Genomic DNA, 16,497 nt, shown 5'->3' with positions numbered 1-16,497 from the left:
TTTCTCCTTATCTGGAGTCGCACACAGCGCCGCGGTCTCTCCGGACCAAACAGAGGAACTGAACGCAATCAATGGTTTACCTCATGCTTTACTGATAGCTTTGCTTGTTGAATTTCACGCTGGAGCCTCATTTTGTCTTCGCGGGTTGTTGTCTGTGCTGCGGGACCAAGTGCAGACACGAGACACGACCTACCGCGGAGCTTTTCCTGCTGTACGAGGTCCTCCTGAGGGAAGAAAAAAAGGCTTTACATGTTGGTTCATAGTTATTATGACGTAATAGGTCACGTGGTACAGGCGCCATTTTGGAAAAACCTCGCACCTCTTTATCTCTGAAACTACTCCATGGAAAAAATTGAGACCCGGCTCATTGTCAACTACTCCCCATGGGGAATAAGATATGTTAATGATGATGTCATCGGTGCCTTCGTTATGACGTCATAATTCGACAAATACAACACTTATCCATCTGATCATTATTAATTTTTTTCTCAGCAACTGTTGGTCTGATGGACAGGAAATTTTCACCATATGAGCGCCTCCTCCTTTCGAATATTTTAATGATAATCATGACGTAATAGGTCATGTGGTACAGGCGCCATCTTGGAAAAACCGAAAAAAATTCACCTCTATATCTCCAAAACCGCTGCATGGAAAAAATTTAAACATGGCTCATTGTAAAGAACTCCATATGGGGAATAAGTGTTGTTAAGGATGACGTCATTGGTGCCATAATTATGACGTCATAATTCGACAGGGACAATGCTTAGTCTGATCAGTTTGAAATGTATTGAGCGTGATATATGCAACAATTATATTAGAGAATGTAAATTTATGATGTCATCGCTCACGTGGTCTGGCAGACATATTGGATCAAAGAAAAAAAAATTGTTCAAAAACAGAAGAGTTGGCTCGCAACAAGTTGACTGCGCAGGGTAAGTATTCTATGAATACCATCTAGTTTACTACTTGACGCAACAAATATGCATGAATAGGGAATAGACGCCATTTGGTACACACGAACACAAACATAATGCATTTGTCACATCACAATATGCCAAAGCCTTGCACCTCAAATCAAGGTTAATATCAAAGAGACAATATATACAGACAATGTTTTCACACAATAATTGGATCAAACTTTTTTATGCCTCCGCAAACAAGGTCGGTTTGTCCGTCCGTCCGTCCGGGCTAAACCTCGTTTTTCTCAGCAACCATATGTCCGATTGAGACGAAGCTTTCAGGGTAGGAGTGACACCCATGCATAAAGTTTTTATGATAATTGCGACGTCATAGGTCACGTGGTATGGCAACCATCTTGGATTAAAAGCAAATAATTCAAAAATTATTTCTTGGAAACCGCTGAATGGAAAAATTTGAAACTTGGCACATTGTCAAGTACTCCCAATGGGGAACAAAAGCCTGATAATGATGACATCATAGGTGAAGTGGTATACCAGCCAAAAATGTTTCAATCGAATTGCTTATCCTAAAAATCTGAAATTGCATGCACATGATCTATGACACATTTGTATTGAAATATTAAATTTATGACATCATAGGTCACATGGTTTGGCAGTAATTTTGGATTGAAGGAAAATATTAAATAATTATATATCTGAAACCGCTCACCCTATCGATGCTAAATTTTACAAATATCATCTAACAGCACTGTTGCATATAGTTTCAAAATGATGATGTCATAGGTCACGTGGTTTGGCAGCCATCTTGGATAGAAAAACGAACCATATCCGATCAACACGAAACTTCACAAACGTGATCCACTACCCACACATATGCAGAGTGATGGCATCTACCCGTTGTGGGACTATGCGGAGGCATATTGGCGACAGTCGCATTGTTCTAGTTTCTTTACAAATGAGGAGTTAGAAAACAGGGTCACCGTGTTACATCGCGAAGGTTATGAGGATGAAGGGCAGTGCATGGAGATCATCTAAAGCACAACCAACATAACTCATCCAAACATACAGTGTCTTCAGGAAGTATTCACACCCCTTGACTTTTTCACATTTAGTTGTGTTACAGCCTGAATCATAGCATTGATTACATTGAGATTTTTTGTCACTGATCTACATATAATACCCCATAATGTCAAAGTGGATTTTTTTTTTAGAAACCTTTAAAAAATAATTAAAAATGAAAAACAGAAATATCTGATTTTCAAAAGTGTTGAACACCCGAGTCAGTAATTAGTAGAAGCGCCTTTGGTTGCGATTACAGTTTTGAGTCCTCCTTGGCATGTCTGTATCAGTTTTGTACATCTGGATTTGGGGGGTTTCTCCCATTCTTCCTTGCAGATTTGCTCAAGCTCTGTCAAGTTGGATGGGGAGTGTCGGTGAACAGCAATCTTTAGGTGTTTCCACAGATTCTCAATGTGATACAAGTCTGGGCTTGGCTGAGCCACTCAAGGACTTTCACATTCTAGAGCCCTGCTCAGTGTTGTCTTGGCTGTATGCTTGGGTATTGTTACGTGCTCCTCCCCAAACACGGTCACGGTGTACCTCCGAGCCCTGAGAGGAGTCACGGCAGGAAGATGTGTTATTCTGTATGTCAAAGATCCATGGTGAAACCACACCAATTGTTACCAACAAACAAGTATTGTATTAAGGTCACACAAGAATAACAGTACAATAACAATATTAATCAATTGTACAATTGATTGACCACCGCTGCACCCGCTCCCCCTCCAACCACCTGCCCCCCCCTTGTCCTGCCATCCCCTGTCTCGGTTCTCCCCAATCTCCCCTACTGACCTCTCTGAACTCCTCATAGGAATGAAAACTGCCACCTGCACTCTTGACCCCATCCCCTCCAGCTTTGTCAAAGCCTCCCTCCCTGCTCTCTCTCCACTTATCATTGCAACAATAAACTCCTCCCTGTCTACAGGCATCGTCCCACCTTCCCTCAAAATTGCTGCTGTTACCCCCATTCTAAAAAAACCTGGTCTAAACCCTGACACCCTAAACAACTTCAGACCCATCTCCAACCTACCATTTCTGTCAAAAGTTTTGGAACGCGCTGTAGCCACTCACCTCAAACATCATCTCTCTGCCAATAACCTGTATGAAACATTCCAATCCGGATTCCGCTCCAACCACAGTACTGAAACTGCTCTCCTCAAAATCACCAACGACCTTCTCCTCTCCCCTGACGCTGGCAACCTCAACATTCTCGTCCTCCTCGATCTCAGCGCTGCCTTTGACACCATCGATCACACTATCCTCCTCACCCGACTTGAATCCACCTTTAACGTTACCGGCACTGCCCTCTCTTGGATTAAATCATACCTCTCTGACAGATGCCAGTTCATCTCCATCAATAACTGCAAATCCCCCACTGCTCCCCTCCCCCAAGGTGTCCCCCAAGGTTCAGTTCTCGGCCCCCTCCTCTTCATCCTTTACCTGTCCCCCCTCGTTCACTTAATCCGCCGTCATGGTCTCCAATTCCACTGCTTCGCCGATGACATCCAGCTTTTCATCTCCACCAAGTCCATCTCCACCGACACCCACTCTATCCTGACAAACTGCATCACTGAAATAAAATCCTGGCTTCAAATCAACTTCCTCAAGCTTAACTGTGATAAATCTGAAATAATCATCATTGGCCCAAAAACGCTCACAAAATCCACCCATAACTTTGCCCTCAACATCGACGGTATCCCAGTATCCACCTCCCCTCACATCCGGAATCTTGGCGTCATCTTTGACCAAACCCTTTCCTTCGACAAATACACTAAACAGATCACAAAGTCAGCCTTCTTTCACCTGAAAAACATTGCCCGTCTCCGCTCATCCCTCTCCTCCACGGCTGCAGAAACCCTCATCCACGCCTTCATCACCTCCCGTCTGGACTACTGCAATAGCCTCCTCTATGGTTCACCCTCAAAAATCACCAATAAACTCCAATACATTCAGAACTCCGCTGCCCGTCTACTCACCCATTCCCGGACCTGTGACCACATCACCCCCATCCTTTACAAGCTTCACTGGCTCCCCATCCCCCAGAGAATCCAGTACAAAATCCTCCTCTTGACATACAAAGCCCTCCATAACCTGGCCCCATCCTACCTGGCTGACCTCCTCTCCAGACACACTCCCACCCGCAACCTCCGCTCTGCTGGTACCAACCGCCTGACCCCCTCCATCCGGACCAAATTCAGATCCTGGGGGGACAGGGCCTTCTCCATCGCTGCTCCCACCCTCTGGAATTCACTACCTCACACCATCAGAGACTCCTCCTCACTCACCACATTCAAAACATCACTAAAGACCCACCTGTTCAACACTGCATTCAACATTCAACCCACAGCATTTAACCCCTGACTATCTCTTCTCCTTCTCCCTCCTTTTGCTTTAAATATTTCCCTATTGATTCTTGTCTTTTTGCAATTGTTGTTTTCATGTATTGTTATGCATTATGTTTGCCACTCTGTCAAAGCGCCTTTGGGCTTCTGGAAAAGCGCTATACAAAATAAATAAATTATTATTATTATTATTATTACAACCAATATATCATTCCTATGATGGTACCATCAGTTTCATACAATATAACTCACTGTGCTCCAAGTGAGCGAAAATAACATTCCCAATGTCTCTATCCCAGCTTCAAACCAAAGTCAGAACGATGTTGTATCGAGACCAGAATCCCGCTCGGTTGACAGTCACACTGCCAAAGATAGGCAAAAGTGTCCTCAAGAGGCGGCTGGGAAATCACACCTTCGGGTATGGACGTTCAACGGCTCCCAATCGGCAAACCGCAAATTCACACTCAAAATCCACGGTACACACACACACCAGGTTAACGTCTGGATGCGGTGAAATGGTTGAAGCGAGGTGAAAAACCTGGAGCGATGCGAAATCAGGCGCGAGGCAAAATGGCCAACGGTCCGTTCTCGAGACGTAACGGCACTCCAATGATTCTCTTCGGAATCAACCGCAAAACCTGTCACGCAGGTTTATCTGTCACAGCGATAACAACTCTGTCACAGGAATCCCTTTCCCAGGAAACCCCAAAGTTCGCTAGTGACCCCCGTTCGCCAGCGTTTGCTCCAGACCTCCAAGCAGCTCGGCTCCTTCTCCGACCTCACTTGCTCCGCCTCCTTTTCCTCCTCCTCTTCCTCTTCTTCTTCCTCGTCTTCTTCGTCCGGTTCCCTATCCGGTTTCCGGTTTCTTTTTAAAACATTTAAAAAATTTTACCTTTTGAAAACAGTTATCTCTATATCACCTAAACGATAACAATAATAGTACATGCAACCAAAAATGTTTACAGTGGATGAGAACCACAACAACGGAAGTGACGAATCCGTAACACTTCCCCCCCTCAAGAAAGAAAGTTGGAACATAGTGAAAACTTTCTTTGCATGCAAAAACTCTTTTAACAAACAAAAGTAAAACTCACCCCCAAATGATCAATTCATGTGAGCAACATTAATTAATATTCCCCAAAATAAAGCAACAAAACTTCCAAACAACCTACTGGAATTTCCAAAGTTAGTTCTGGATAAAGCATCCGCAACGACATTGTCCCTGCCCTTTACATGCTCAATTTCCAAGTTGAACACCTGCAAAGCCAAACTCGATCTCATCAACCTCTGATTATTATTTTTCATTTTTGAATGAAGGTTAAGGGGTTGTGATCAGTGAAGACTTTTATAGGAAAGGTAGTAGTTCCTAGATGCACCTCATAATGCTGAAGCGCTAGCAGGAGAGCAAGGGTCTCTTTTTCCATGGTGGCATAATTTGCCTGGTGTTTGTTAAACTTTTTGGAATAGTAGCACACCGGGTGATCCACTCCATCCTCATCTTCCTGTAATAGAACTGCCCCAGCCCCCACATCACTTGCATCAATGGCCAACTTGAATGGTTCTTGAAAATCCAGGGCTGCTAGGACAGGAGAGCTCATTAATATCGCTTTGACGTGGGCAAAGGCAGCTTGACATTTGTCATCCCAAATAAACTTGGTCTCTTTCCTCAGCAAATTCGTTAAAGGGGCTACCACATCAGAAAAATTCCTGCAGAACCGCCGGTACCAACCAGCCATACCCAAGAATCTCATAAGCTCCTTCTTCCCTTTTGGAACTTGGAAGCGATCAATGGCTTCTATCTTGGCTGTCACCGGTTGCACCTGACCCTGACCTACTACATGGCCTTGGAACAACACCTGTGCTTTTACAAACTCACTCTTAGATAAGCTGATGGTCAACCCTGCCTCGGTCAGTTTCTTGAAAAATGCATGAATTTGTTTAATATGATCTTCCATGGTCATAGTGTGGATGATGACATCATCCAGATAAGCCTCCACCCCCTCAAGGTCTGCAATGAGCTTATTAATCAGCGGGTGAAATGTAGCAGGCCCGTTTTTCAATCCAAAGGGGAGAACCTTGTACTGATACAACCCATTTGGTGTGACCAAAGCCGAGATTTCCTTGGCTCTATCAGTAGGAGGAATCTGCCAATACCCTTTCAGCAAGTCAAATTTAGTTACAAATTTAGCTGGGCCTATTCTATCAATAGAGTCATCAATCCTCGGGATGGGATATGAGTCGGTCTTGGTCACTGCATTAACCCGTTTTAAATCCATACAACAGCGAAAACTGCCATCGGGTTTTGGAACCAACACACATGGTGAGCTACATTCACTGCTGCTTGGTTCGATGATGTCATTCTCCAACATATACTGAACCTCCTTCCGAAGATACTCCATCTTCACAGGGTTCATCCGATAGGGGTGGCTTCACAGGAGTGGCTTCCCCCACCTCAATATCATGATATACCAAGTCAGTACGACCAGGTACATCTGTGAACAAATGTGCAAACTCAAAAATTAGGCTGGATAGTTGTCCTCGTTGTTCCCTCGTCAAATGACCTAATTTCTCATCTAAATGACTCAACACTTCCGTGTTCGTCAATCTGGGACAAGCCTGGTCATCAAAGTTATCAAACTTCACACCGGCCTCAACCTCTGGATTCTCTTTCACCCCGACTACAGGCACGACAGGTGAGACAGGAACCATTTTTTTCACAGGCTTCCTCTCATAATATTTCTTCATTCGATTGACATGACACAGCTGCCGCTTGTTCCGTCGGTCGGGAGTTGTCACCATGCAATCTGTTTCATTAACCCTCCTTTCGATTGCATCGGGACCGAAATATCTAGCCTGTAGTGGCTGACCTGGAACAGGAAGCAACACTAACACTCGGTCCTCAGGACTGAAATTTCTTATCTGAGATTTCTTGTCATGTCTCACTTTCATTTTATCCTGTGTCACTTTCAAGTTTCTTCTTGCAACTTCACAAGCCTTTGCCAATCTGTGCCTAACCGTTGACACATACTCCACCACTGTTGACTGTGACTCCTCCTGTAGCCACTGTTCTTTCACCAATTTCAATGGTCCTCGCACTGCGTGTCCAAACACAAGTTCAAAAGGACTGAATCCCAATGACTCCTGAACAGATTCCCTCGTAGCAAACAACAATAAGGGTATTCCTTCATCCCAATCCTTGTCACATTCAAAACAATACGTTCTGATCATATTCTTCAATGTCTGGTCAAACCTTTCCAAAGCCCCTTGGCTCTCGGGATGGTAAGTACTTGATCTTACTTGCTCCACTCCCAACAGGTGTACCACTTGCTGAAAAAGTGTTGACATGAAATTGGAACCCTGACCAGACTGGATGACCTTAGGTAGGCCAACCAAAGTGAAAAATTTAATCAAGGCCTTTGCAATAACTGTCGCAGTAATTTTTCTAAGAGGCACTGCCTCTGGGAACCTTGTGGAAGTGCACATGATGGTCAGCAAATACTGATGTCCAGCCTTAGTTTTAGGTAAAGGGCCAACACAGTCAATAATGACATGGCTGAATGGCTCTTCAAAAGCTGGAATTGGTTTTAAAGGTGCGGATGGGACTTTCTGATTAGCTTTTCCCACCAGCTGGCAAGAGTGGCAAGACTTACAGAACTCCGCCACATCATGTCACAATCCTGGCCAGAAAACATGTACCAATATTCTGTCACACGTCTTGTTCACTCCAAGGTGCCCGGCCAAAGGTGTCTCATGCGCCAAACTCAATATCTCCTTCCGGTACGGCGGTGGCACCACAATTTGGTAATGAACTTTCCACTCATCGTTTGCTGGCACCTCCGGTGGTCTCCATTTTCTCATGAGTATTTCCCCTTTCATGAAGTAACCAACAGGTATCTTCATAGCCTCTTCCTCTGTAACGGCTTTATCAATCAAACTCCGGATCTCCGAATCTCCGTGTTGTTCTTCAACAAGTCTCTTTCGGACCAGCACCGTTTGTTCAACCTCGTTCCCAGATGTCTCCGACGGACACTCCATTTCCTCTTTTGGTCCAGATGCCACCTTTTCCTTAGGTTCCTTCATGTCACTCTCTTTCTTTTTATCCCTTTCAGAATTTTCCTCCAATACCTCTAAGGAACCCAAATCCACATCGCCTTCCTTCTCCTACTCTTCAGAGCGCTTCCTACCCATAGCACGAGTCACTGCACAGGATGGAAAGATACCCGGAATCTCCTGCTCTAACTGTGCTGTGTTATTTTCCATACTGGGCTTTTCAACCAACATTGGATTACCAGAAACTCGACCACCGGCCAAATCATTCCCGATAATAAAAGAGATTCCATCTACAGGAAGAGTGGCTTGTAAACCTACGGTGACCGGTCCTGACACCAAATCAGACTTCAAATGGATGACATGAAGAGAAGCTTTAACATAGCCCCCAACCCCCTGTAAAAGAACACTTACACCAGTTGCCGTCTTCTCTGACAATGGCAAAATGCCTTCAAGCATCAAAGATTGATGTGCTCCTGTGTCCCTCAATACCCTAACAGGTCTCTGGTTCGTTAAGTCCCCATCCAGTGACACAAACCCCTCAGAAATAAAAGGTTTGTAACCCTCTTGAACAAGGTCGTTCTGTGATGCCGTAACTTTGGCACGGGAACCTTCACAAGGCACTGTCCTCCAAGGACGATTTCTCGCATTGGCCAATGCATTCGGAGTTGTACTAGTCTGACTTCGCTCCTGATTTTTCCTTTTCAGGGCGTAACATTGGGACATCAAATGCCCAGGTTTCTTGCAAAAGGCGCAGGTATGCCCGGATGAAAAACTCGTGGTCTGCCTCGGGCCCCCTGGAAGATAGGTATGTCTTGGAACTGCAGTCTTCTGATCCCTAAAAATCGCGGTATCAGATTTGTCCCCATAGTCCTCTCTAGGCCGCCTCCATGAAAATCTGTTCTCCGAACCTGATTTACCATAACTCCCCTGGCTAACTCTAGGCGGGACGTTAGGTTTGTGGAACCCCATCCTGTGTGTCAAGGCATAGTCATCTGCCACGGTTGCTGCCTCATACAACTCTGGTACTTTCTTCTCATCCAGATGTACTTTAATGTCCACATGGACACACTGTTTGAATTCCTCCACCAAGATCAATTGTCGTAACAGGTTGAAGTCTTTCCCAATCTCCTTCGAGTCACACCACCTATCAAACATGGTTTCCTTCATTCTGGCAAACTCCACATGGGTCTCACTCTCCCTCTTCCTGACATTCTTAAATTTTTGCCGTTAAGCTTCAGGGACCAATTCATAGGCTTTGAGAATGGCTTTCTTCACTATCTCATAATCTGCACATTGGTCAATCGGTAAAGCCGAATAGATATCTTGAGCTTTACCCACCAGAACACTTTGCACAAACATAGTCCACGACCCCACAGGCCATTTTAACATTTGAGCCACCTTCTCAAAATGTAAAAAGAACTTGGCTACCTCCTTTTCATTGAAGGGTGGAACCAGCCTCACATGCCTACCAACATCCCAAGAGTTCTCACTAGTTGTCGAACTAGCCAGCATGTATACTACTTCTCTCCGTTCTCCCAGTAATTCCAGCTCCTTGAGTTTAAGTTCCTTCTGATACTCCATGTCACGTTCCTTTAACTCCCTTTCGGCTCTCCTTTGCTCTGCTCTTTCCTCTGCTCTTCTCTCCTCGAGTTCCTTTTCAGCTCTCCTTTCCTCTGCTCTTCTTTCTTCTAACCTTTCCTGGATCTGCAGTTGCATCTCCATTTTTCCGGAGCTCCACATTTCCTTTTTCCTCTGGTAACCAATCCAAGGCTACCTCTTCCCATGTTCCTTGTCCCACTAAAGACTCTACCACCAATGTCTGCATCTCTGCTTTCTTCATACTAACTCGGACCTCCAAGTTAAAATATTTGGCCAATATCATGAGTTCCGATCTTTTTAACGCCTGGAACTGTGCCTCATAAGGGGACGCCGCAAACCTTTCTGCATCAAACACCATGGTGACTATCAGTTAGCACCTGTTAACCTTCACACAAAAAAAATACAATTTTTTTTTTTAATTTGGGAATGTTGGGAAATTCCAAATTTGGGAATTTTGGGAATGTTGGGGAATTCTATCCCGGACGAGCCCCCAATTTCTGTTACGTGCTCCTCCCCAAACCCCGGTCACGGTGTACCTCCGAGCCCCAAGAGTAGTCACGGCAGAAAGATGCGTTATTCTGTATGTCAAAGATCAATGGTGAAACCACACCAATTGTTACCAACAAACAAGTATTGTATTAAGGTCACACAAGAATAACAGTACAATAACAATATTAATCAATTGTACAACCAATATATCATTCCTATGATGGTACCATCAGTTTCATACAATATAACTCACTGTGCTCCAAGTGAGCAAAAATAACATTCCCAATGTCTCTGTCCCAGCTTCAAACCAAAGTCGATCCACGCTCCAGTGATCATCAGAACTATTATATGTTGTATCGAGACCAGAATCCCGCTCGGTTGACAGTCACACTGCCAAAGATAGGCAAAAGTGTTCTCAAGAGGCGGCTGGGAAATCACACCTTCGGGTATGGACGTTCAATGGCTCCCAATCGGCGAACCGCAAATTCACACTCAAAATCCACATTACACACACACACACCAGGTTAACATGTGGATGCGGTGAAATGGTTGAAGTGAGGTGAAAAACCTGGAGCGATGCGAAATCAGGCACGAGGCAAAATGGCCAACGGTCCGTTCTCGAGACGTAACGGCACTCCAATGATTCTCTTCAGAATCAACCGCAAAACCTGTCACGCAGGTTTATCTGTCACAGCGATAACAACTCTGTCGCAGGAATCCCTTTCCCAGGAAAACCCAAAGTTCGCTAGTGACCCCCGTTCGCCAGCGTTTGCTCCAGACCTCCAGTTCGCCATAGACATTGAAAAGCTATGGAGTTATTGGGTCATGGCAGGGGCGGATCCAGGATTTTCAAGACGGGGGGGGGGGGGGTGTGGGGGGTGCATGAAAAGATAGAGCTGGGGGGTGGGGGTACAGGGGGGTCTGGGGGTTTTTCCCCCAGGAAATTTTTAAAAATTGATCGTCAGAAACGGCATTTCGTGCATTCTTGGAAGTTTCTGCAGCTCCTTGTGTTCTTCCCTGGTTCAACAGTTCAACATTCGCGATGACTAATGGAATTTCTGATTTGTGTAGTTCTCGCGAAATGATTGTTATGATCTCCTGAGTTAATTAGGCTAATTAACTACAAAGAATCCAGAAGAATTCCCATGTTTCTAAATGCACACCATGTTAAGGTGTATAGAGCAGCTTAATAGGTCCTTCCATGGCATGCCATTCTCATTACTAAATAAATAACAAAAACAATGATAATATTTTGCAACGCTTTATTCCAACTCAAGCACTATAGCAGGCAGGTATCCTGCAAGGCCATGAAATGCGATGAAAATTTGGTCCATTTGGACCAACGGGCTCACTAGTAGTTATAAAAGACCTGTGCACTCCCATCGTGTGAAATGATGGCGATGACAGACTGTGTGCTGGTCAAAGCCCGGCACCGCCATGCGCCTAGGTTATGAAGCTCAAGGCAGGGGGTTCTCCCCACAAAAGAGATCAGATTGGACAGCGGAATGTGAATTATTATATTAATCGTAAATTATGCTGTTTTGGAATAGACGGCGCTTGTGTTTCCGAATGAAAATGTCACACACATCATGTGGGGATATGGTGAAGTCATGGTGTATGTTCATGAGGGCCAGAGATGCCATCCGACTTTCTCCCATGGAATATCTTAGGTAGGTCTTCAGACGACGCAGGCAAGAAAATGAGCGTTTGGCCTCACAGGAGCCTACAGGGAGGGTGCATCCAATATGGAGTAGGACTTTGATGGATGGAAATTCGTCTCCATCAACTGCGCAGAAACAATCCATGAATGTGTTTGGAAGCGTGTTGTTGGGCTTCCTTCTCCAAAACATCTGCCAGTCTCTAAGCTCATTTATCAGTCCTGCTGGATGTTCTATGTCGTTTTTCCAACACAACAGCTTCTGATGTAGGGCTGGAATGTCGCAGGTATCGGCGATTATTGCAGATGGCATCAGTAGAAACAGATCACTACCTTCACGATTTTCAGCACAGAATCGGGTGTCCATTTCCTGGCTGAGGTGGTCGAGAAATGGAATGGACATGTTTCTGAGGTAGAAGAGCAAGGGAGTATTGGCGGCAGTGTTCGGACGATGGATTTGTCGTTTTACAACTCTCGGCATTGTGACATCACCTCCTACAGATGTGCCTCAGCGTGATCGAACCACAGAGAGAATTCAGTTTCAGCATTTGACCGTAGGTTGAGTGAGCGCGTCCTTCTTGTCGTCAATCATAGTGTTTGCCTCCAGCACATCCATGCCGTTGCGTTGCAGCTTGTGGGCAAGACCTTTTAAAGTATGTCGGCTGTTCTTCACTGTAATGAATACAACAACAAACTGAAAAGACGTCAGTGAACTCAGAATTCCCTGTGCAGATACGCGGCTATCACGGTCCCAACCCCAGGAATTCTCATCACCGTCGGGATTTACAATCCTGTCCAAACAAATACAGACAAATGGATATAACTCTTCGACTGTCTCGTAACAAGTATGTGTCTCCACCCACCTCGTCTTGCACAGACCTTTCAGTTTTTTTTGCTGAGGTTTCCTCTTCTTGCTCAGATAAGGTCTTTTCAAGGTACCATTGTCTCTTGGGTGAGTTCTTGAAAAATCTATAAAGCTCATTAATGGTATCAATCATATTGCGAAACATGGATAGTCTACACGCTGCTGCGACAGACAAATTTAGCACATGACTGTTGCAGTGAGTGTCGAGCGCCAAAGGCTGGACAGCTTTAATCTGCACTTGAGTTCCGATTCTGGATGACGCCATTAATGATGCACCGTCACAGCTTTGCCCTCTTGCCTTACTGATGTCCACACCTCTTCTGAATAAACAATCTATGATGGCCTTTCCTATAGCTTCCCGAGTAGTTCTCTCTAGCTTTACGAAATCAAAGAATACTTCTTTAACTGAAGGTTGTGAGGCCAGGGTGTCGAGGAACCGGAGTGAAATCCTGAGAATTTCATGGTTGGAATGAAGTTCCGTTACCTCAGCACATGATGGTGAAAAATCCTCCCTCCTTCAAACACTTGGTCAGTCCGTCTCTAATCTGGCTACCAATGATCTCTATCACTTCATGCTGGATGGTCTTAGAGGTACAGCAAGCATTCTTGTTGCCACTCAGCAGATGCTCCCGTAAGATCTCATCGTTTTCAGCAATGTGACTCAAAATGGCGAGGAAATTTCCTTTGTTTGAGATGTCATCACATTTCAGCGAATTGTCGTCTCGATGTCCCCTGAGTTCTATGTTCTGCCGACCGCAGAGCAGCACCACACCGACAATTTGTCGGAGGATGTGTAGATTTTTTTCATAGTTCAATTTGTTCTGCTCGGAACTCAAATATGATATTCTGTGGGTCGGATTTCGGACACTTTCCATCAAATCATTAGCAGCAAGCACAGCTTGTTTATATGGTAGTTCAGTGAATCGTGTGTCGCCAGTGCACCATCTGTACCAGTTGCTTACCGTAGGTTGGTTAAGGGTGATCGGACTAGCACCCCTGACTTCATTGGATCATTTTTTGGAGGGAACATAACACAGAACTTACACATCCCACCTCCAAGTACAGAACTGTAAGCCAACCATTTGTAACGATCGAGCCACTCTCTACGAAAATTCAGCACATATGAACGATTTTGTCCCTTACGGTTGATCCGTTGAACACACAGGGAATCAAAATGTTGTGGGCAGTGATGCTCGTTTAAGCACTTGATTTTCTCGTCACCCGGAAGCGACTCAATAGGAACATTATCGGCCACAATATCACCGACATCATAAGCAGGCGCGGCCTGTACGCCTTCCAACACAGGCACTGATTTGTCGTTTGTTGCATCACTCACTTTAACGTTTAAGAGTGTTTGCATTGCCAAGGGGATCGGAAGACGTGGTTGCTTCATTACGGCATACTCGTACATCTGGTTGGGCCTCAGGTGCTGGTGCTGCGGGATGCTGCAGGCCTACCCAGTGGGTGTTGTGCCTCATCTGTTGTTATAGTATTAGTATGGTCTGTCGCAGTGATGGACGAAAGTAAGTCCGTAATCTACCTCTTTTTTGGATCTTCCATGATACTCACTCGTTTTGTCTTAAGACAAAGTAAGTGATCCGATGTTTGTCGATGTGATACCTCTGTAGACCGCATTGACCAGTTTCCTCAGCGCTCAGCAATGCATTATTGGATGGACGAGTCCACTAACGTGCTCGACGAGGGGTGTTGACAATAGGATTGTACTATTGTTGTGAACGTACCCCACGTCGAGCAATTTAATGAACTCGTCGACATAGCACATGAGCATCGATCCTGGACACACACGAATAATTGACACAAACATGAAGAGAAATTTGAATTCTGCGCAAACTGTACTGCAACCATTATAATTGTGCTCCGCTGTAAACGAGTTTCAACGTAATGCTGTATATTTATGCTCCGCCCATGTTTGCCTCATGCATATCATGCTCCACCCATGTTTTCCTCATCACATATTCAATTCATGCTCCACCCATGTGTAGCGTCATCGCCACGTCGTCATCTACGCGTCATATCCGCTGGAGTGGCTGCTGCTGATTATTTCGCTTTGGACGGTGGATTTATGTGATGAAAGTCTGGTTTTTACCGTCGCACTTGGAGTGTTTTATAACAAAGCAAAAGTGATTTAAAACCTCTGAGCGTTGGTAAGCCGCCTGGAACGTTCCCTTGTTCAAAATCATCTGGACACGAGGGCTGTTCCAGGATATTCATAGCTTATAATTTATCAAAAATCCAGAGGGGGGGGGGGGTGCACACCCCCTGTACCCACCCTCCCCCATGGATCCGCCCCTGCTATGGTAGGTAACTTTTACCTGGGGCCGGTGGCAGCACTACCTGACCCCCCCACATCCCAATATGCACTTTATAGCAGACTTTGGTGACCTCAAACTGACGTTAAGGCCAACATGTGGTACTTTAGAACCTTGCTCAGAGTCTGAGGTACATACACCCAAAATTTGGGGCCTCTAGGTGCTACGGTTTGGCAGTGAAAGAATAACATACAAGCACAAACGCACAAACAAACACTTCAAAATATGCCACACTGTCACCCGCACCGAGGTCCAGAACGTGAAGAAAGGGGGGGGAGAATCGTCGGCGCACAACCGTCTCCACCAAAGTCCAGATCCAAGAGAGAAAAAGTCGGCCACGCTAGTATTTTGTCCACGCCGCTCTCATGTCATCCGTCTCCTTCACCAATCAGCCAGTCCCATCTTTTCAATCCTCTCTGGAACTCAATGCCCCGGCCAATCACGGCTCTCTAGGGCGTAGCCTTCGGCCTGCCTGTCCTTGCAGTGATGTAACGGCTGCGGCGCCAGCGGTATTGTTCATGCCTGGCTTCCGGTGGTTTTATTATCAATTAGTGAAGTTAATGGGTGATTTTAACTAGTGTCTAATGCGGTGCCATAAGGGACATAGGGATAATTTACAGAGGGAACAACATACAAGGAATTAATTAACATAATCCCCGAGCTAAATAAATAACATGCAATTAATATAAACGATCTCTCCAATTATTTGTAAAACCTTCTCTTTCCTTCTTGCCTCACTGTGAGTAAGTTTGCCTTTTTACTATTTGTCACCTAACTTATTCACGAGCTTAGATATTGTGGAGAAAAAGAGTACTCACAGCACATGTGGGCCGGATCAGACAGGACAAGCAGAATAATGAGTTGTGTGCAATAATGAGTGAGCTGTGTGCTAAGCACAATTTGAAAAGAAGAAGAAGAAGGCCACTCCTTTTTGCATCTTCAGATGCATATAATGGCTGCTGATCACAGTTTTCTAGGCTATTGGGCACAATCCTAGATGAGTCGCCACTCCGCTGCAGGATACTCGAATGACTCATTCATCCCAGGAAGCAGATAGTCATTTTGCCCAACTCGGAGGGATGACAGGCTGAGTGAGTCAATCCACCTGGTGTTAATTCAACGCCATGACAGGGGCTTAAACTCAGGACCCTGAGATCTCAAGCCAGGCACCTCAACTGTTAAGCCA

The sequence above is a fragment of the Myxine glutinosa genome, chromosome 10 (genome assembly GCF_964187855.1).
Source record: "Myxine glutinosa chromosome 10, kmMyxGlut1.1, whole genome shotgun sequence".
In the NCBI taxonomy this organism is placed as follows: Eukaryota; Metazoa; Chordata; class Myxini; order Myxiniformes; family Myxinidae; genus Myxine; species Myxine glutinosa.
Note: the sequence above shows the minus strand (reverse complement) of the source record.